We start from the raw sequence: 6,126 nt of genomic DNA, 5'->3' as shown, positions 1-6,126 counted from the left end.
ATTAGGGGAAACGACCTGCTTTGAAGGAGCTTTGGGTGCTGCAGAGCTGAGCTGCTGGTTGGTGCTCAGCTTTGCCTCTTGTCCAAGGAGACCCAAGCAAGCTGTGTGTGTATATACATATACATCTACACACACAGATGCAGCAGCCCTATTTATGACCCCAAGCAGGAGGAGCGCCAGGCAGAGCTGCCAGCTTTGGGATGCTCTCAGCGCTGATTCAGGCAGTGGGATGGGTGCCTGCCTGACTCACTGCTTGCTGAACCCCAGCCCCAGTGGGACGGGTCAGTGGGAGGTGATGTCTGCAGCCAGTCGCTGGTGTCACTCCGTGCTGAAGCATCCTTGCATCACACCCTAGTGATGCTGAGAGCCCACTGCACACTATGGGACTCACTCCACTCCCATCTCCTGTGCCATTGCTCAGCTCCAAGCCCTGGCATCTGGAGCACTTGAGCCCCGGCTCAGCTGTTGGCTGTCGGAGGAGCAGGATGGGTGTATGGAGCAGGGCTGCAGGCTGGAATTCCACTCACCACAGAGACCTCGTGCCTGCGGTGCGCTCTATAAATACAAACAAAGCAGCGGGTGGGGAGAAACCCACCCTGCTCCCCATAGGGTCTGTCCAGCCCCTTCCCGCTGCTCCTGCAGCAAAGCGATCAGGCTTATAACATTAACCAGGCCCTCTTCTCCCTGAGTGTGAGCTGAAGAATACAGCTGGAGATTGAACTAATGAACACAACTAATGGTGCTCCCATTGCAGTATGCCTTGCATCCCGGGACGTGCCACTTCATGCCCTGCCACCATGAGAAGGCACCGAGGTGCAGGGAGCAGTTAATGCAGGGAGCTGATCGAGTTACAGGCCAGCTATTGTATCATGTTTACCCTCTCCTCACCCGTATCCTGTGCTCAGAGGATTCCTGGAAGCAGGAGACCATGTTGCACCCTCCTGCCGTACAAACACGCCGGCTGTGCCCAAACCAAAGCCTGCATGTGACTGTGGCTGACCTCACTCCTTCCCACCCTCCTCCTCCTGCTGCCTGATTCCAGCACAGGACTGGCCCCATCTCTTCTAATTATTATCTCTTTTTTCCCCCTCCTTGTCTTCTCTTAACCCTGACTTTTAATTTAAAGCAGAAGGGGTGACACTGGTAGAAATGCAGCAAGAGAGGAAGTTGTGGGAGCCCAGCCCACAGTGCTGGGGCAGCCCTGCCCAGGGATGAATAAGGGATGTGAGTCAGAGCAAGCCCTGAGCAGCTGTGACAGATCCAGACAGCAGGTCTGGGCTCTGGACGTCAGAGCATCTGAAGATTGGGAAAGACCTACAAGATCACTGAGTCCAAACCCAACCCAACCACCGCTGCCTCGCTGTATCTCTCTGTATCTCTCAGCACCTCACCTCTATGGTTCTGTGACACCTCCAGGGACAGTGACCCCACCACCTGCACAGTGATGGTTGGGAGGGAGTCCATGGGATGCGAGCTCTCTCCACGCTGACTTTCAGCACAAGCTGTCTCATCACAAACACACATATAAGCCCTGTGCAGTCCCAGCCCGCATCCAGGCTCCTGTCAGCACCCACTATCTCCATGTCCTCAGCAAACTGCATAAAAATAACAGCAGGAGGACCCTGCTGATCTGCAGGCAGTGGGTAAGAAGCAAGGTGGTGTGTGATGGGAAGCATGAGGAGCATCATGAGGTGCAGCTGCTCCCATGGGCAACACGTTCCTGTCATGCCTGGATCCCCAAAAATGGACCCCGTGGTCCCAATAAGAGCAGAGTGAACTCACACTTCCCAGCACCATGGGGACCCCATCCCACTGCCGGCCCCAGTTCCACCTCTGCCCCAGAGCCAGAGCTCTGCACGCCCACACATCTGGAAGGGCAGCAGCAGGCTGGGCACTTCCCCACTGCACACAGCTGGGAGCTGAGCACGCTGCTTCATTGTGTGGGGCAGGGAGGGTCTCGCTGGTGGTATTATTCTGAGCCAGCCCTGAGACCAGGCGAAACAAAAGCTCCTTCCTTGCCAAAGGGAGGGCTGGTGAGAGGCAGCCACAGCAGATGAGGGTTGGGCTGTTTTCTGGGCTTCTTTCAGTGTTTAAATTTAGCCTGAGATTGAAATGTTGCAGACATGAGCCCTTCTGGTTAGCCAGCATTGTGGCCAGTGTCAACACGAGCTTATGCCACGCGCTGTGCCCAGCAAGAACCCTTCCCTCCCCAGCCTGCAACCCCAGCAAGAACCCTGCAAGTCCATGAGCACAGAAAACCACCCAGACAACTCTCTGGGGATCCACAATGGCTGGGCAAAGTGCTCCAGTTGGAATAACATGTAAGTCAGGAGGTGGTAGCACTTGCAATGCCTTGTGTCACCTTGCTTGTATTTTGGGCCACAGATGAGGTAAGTGGCTTTTGGCCTCTCACACTCCAGTTCTCTAGGCTGACCATCCCTTAGGAAGGGAGCTGAGCCCTACACTCTGACCTTATTGCCATCTGTAGTGGAGCTGCAGAGTCACAGCTTGAAGCAGAGATTGAGCACCTGGTGGAAGGCAGGGCCAACCCAGGGGAGCTCAGGTGCACGCAATGCATCTAAGTGACAGGAAGGGCTGGAGCCAGGATGCACCCCTTCCATAGACCTCATTTAAGGGCTGGCAGTGGAGGTGAGGCCTATATCCTCTTAGATATGGTGGGTTGTTTTCACCCCTCATACGTGTTTTAAAGGCTGCAGCCTGAAGCTTCCATCATGCTTGCACATACCACTTGGGATGCTGGTCATGGTCCAGTCCTTAGCAAAGGTGGTCACCAAGCTTGGATTGGCTACTGGCGTGGCAAGGAGAATTAATCAGGTTTGCTGAAGCCCAGGCTCTGCTAAATGTGTGGCTCATCAAGGGACAAGTATCTAAGAAAGATGCTGCCTACTACACAAGAAGGGTCTTAACATGGATATAATCAAACTTAATTGCTCTGCGGAAGCATTGATTGATCGTGAAGATCTCAGGAACAGAGTTCAGCTGTAATTAAATCAGCTCTGTTGTTGCTCCTGAGATACCCATCTGCTCCTTAGGAAAAGATTCTGGTTGCTCAGAATGCCTGAAGGGAGTAGATCTGAGCTCCTTTGTGTCTTTGTACCATCAAGACCCCCTGATATGCCTGCAGGATGGGCTGGTCTTGGAGATGATAACCTGAGCAACAGAATAGTTCCATTAATGTATACAAAAGGGGAATTAGCAGCTATGGGTATAACAAGAACCTTTTGCAGTCTCTGTCTTTATAGCACAAAGTAGTTGGTTAGGATCATAGGGATCCCTGTTATGTTTTCAGAAGCAGGTTTCTTGGGCTTGGTGGGGGTGGGTTAGGATTGGACTTGATGACAGCAGTGGTCTCTTCCAACTTTAATGATTCCATTATTATAGGATTTCTGCAAAGATATCTTTGGCCTTGGCCAAGGGAAAGTGCTTCAGGACTCAAGTTCCTTTAGGTCACACTGTTCTCCAGCTGCAAAGTGCATCACACATAAATAGGGCAGCTCCTTGGGTTCTCAGCACCTTGCTGAGAGCCTATGGGTGAGGAGGCATCGAGTCAGTACTGAGATGGGTGCTGCAGCAAGGATGTGGGCTGTGGGTGAAGGCAGCCAGCTGTGCAGATCCTGGCAGCACCCGCTGCTAAGGCTGTCAGGTCTGAACCTTTGGAAATTAGGTAAAAGGTCTGAACACAGCACTTTTTTCCTCCCCCAGGCAGCCCCTCTTCCTGCACAGTGCTGGAGGAAGGCAGCTGGGAGCAAGGATTAACTCTCACCATCCCAGGGGCCTTCCAGATAGATGGAGCAGCGCCATGTACCGTGTATGGCATTGCAGGGATGGGGTGGATGTGCCCATCTCTGAGGTGTGCAGAGCTGTGAATCCCTCTCACCCTGCTGTGGTGAGCCAGGGCTGTTTCTAAGCACTGCTGTATCCTCTCCAGCCTCCATAATTAGGTCAGATTTTAAGGGGTTTTGCTGTGGTGGATGAAGCTGCTTTGGGATGGGATTTTTGGCATCCCTACACTCAGGTGCATCCTGCACTTGGACAGACCCATCAGGTCCCCTTTATGTGCCCAGGACAGCAGGGTGCTGAGCAAGGTTGGTACGCTAGTGATGCTGGTAACAGGTGCCCACCCACATTCTGACACTCTCCAAGTCCCAGCCCCATGTGGGTGCTCCTTGGCAATCCCATTATCCTGCTGTACCCAACTAGGATTTGGTACAGAAGTGCCCTGCTCAGCCAGACTCATTCAACCCCATGATGGCACAGCCTGCATCTCACTGGCACAGCTTCAGGAAGCTCAGCAGGCCAGGGGAAGCACAACAAAAGGAGCTTTGTTCCTTCTGCCTTGCCCCAGCCTCAGTGTCACACCTCCCAGGTGGAGTCACCTTCCCACGGAAGCACCTCCTGCAGTGCAGGGCGGCTGGGAGCCAGCCAGGCAGGATGCAGCCCCATCTCTCTCCCTGTCTCCCACCCTGTGCCTCTTTCCCAGAGCCATACAGCTGGAAGCGAAGGAAAGCACCACCCGTGTTCTATTTTTGCTCTTTATGCCCTGTTTGCATGGGAAAGTGAGGATGGGTAAATGAAAGGCGTTTGAAGTTTGTAGGGAAAGGATTTATCTCCACCTGAGACTGCAAGGAAAAGCCCAGACTGCTGCTGACGCAATGCTTCTTTGGGTCTGAGATGGAGCACTGCTTAGAAAAAGCACAGCTGCCTGCAGGTGGTCACCCTGAGACATCAATCTCTACTCAACACAAGGGCTGGATGCAGTTAGAGCAAAATCAGACTGCTTTTCCAATAGCTTCTTGTTCTTTGCTTGCTTGCTTGACTCCCTGCCTGGAGAAAGCCCACCATGGAAAGAGCACTGCTGGATGCTGAACATCTGCAGCTCCTATAAAACATCAGCTGGGGGCATTAAAAAGGAAAGTGGATGCCCAGCAGAGAGAGCAGCGATGCCCCAGCCTTGCTTGGCTACTTCAGCACAGCTGGAAAGCAGTGAACTGGGGATCAAGAACCAGATGGTTCCCATCTCATGTCCAGGAGCCAAAATGGGATCCCACAGGGTCATTTATTGTGGGGCTGTTCAGAAGCCAGGTTGTGGTGGTGCATACAGTTGCCAGGCTCATTGCAGACAGCCATGCTCCCCTGCCTACCCCATAAGCATCCTATTCCTCCCTAGGGCGAGCAACACAATATTGTTCCTCCCTGTCCCTGCAGGAGGATAATGATGATAAGGATGCAGGGTGGAGTAAAAACTAATGAGGTGTCTCCCTCTCTTTGAATTCTCTCTTGCCACATAGGGTTTGATGGCTGGAAAGCAATCTGGGATCAGCAGATGTCAGCAGCACGGGAAAAACACAACCATGCAAATGAATGATGAGCCCAGCACACCCACCCCGAGCTAAAGATGGGGCAGGAGCAGGCAATAAACCCTGTGTGGTTTCTTCCCACTATGACAATACAGCCCTCTCCAGTGGGGCAGCCCCAGGATGCCCTGCCTGCTCCTTGCAAGGTGCAATGGGTAAAGCTACTGGCTTTTGATTAGAGAGGATCACACTGGCTTGTGCCTGTCCATACTCAGGCTCATGCTGCCCTTCTTCTCCTAATGAGCCACTTCCTCCCAGGTTGGCAGCCCTCGGTGAGTGCCAGCCCAGCTGTGTGCCAGGAGGGAAGGCAGCCATCCTGCACTGAAAGCATTTCAAAGAGCGGATGGAGACTGTGCCAGGAGAGCCAGCTACATGGGGAGGTAGAAAAAAAATGGAGCCAGTTAATCACCCTGCATGTGTTATCTATCTGGATGGCAAATGGGCTGAAAATATCCTGTGTTTAGAGCAACTGCATGGTTTTTGGCCATTCATCCAGCTGAAGCCCTTGCTTCCGTGGTCTACCCACAAGACCTGAAGAGGTCGAGGCATTACTGCTGCCAGCTTTAAACCAAGAGCGACTTTTCTCCTGAATCAAATGAGGTCCTGGGGCTCCTCAGTGGAAGGGCCAAAAGACCTAAGAACCCTGCAGAGCACCCAGTGCCATCCTGCACTGTATGTACAGGTAGGTACAGGACTGCTTCCTAGCATGCTGCCCTGCCTGTGGCAGGGGGTGGGAGCAGGTGATGGTTGA

Source organism: Coturnix japonica, chromosome 11, assembly GCF_054131305.1.
Source record: "Coturnix japonica strain WE chromosome 11, WE-NBRP24, whole genome shotgun sequence".
NCBI lineage: Eukaryota > Metazoa > Chordata > Aves > Galliformes > Phasianidae > Coturnix > Coturnix japonica.
This window is presented reverse-complemented; position numbering follows the sequence as displayed.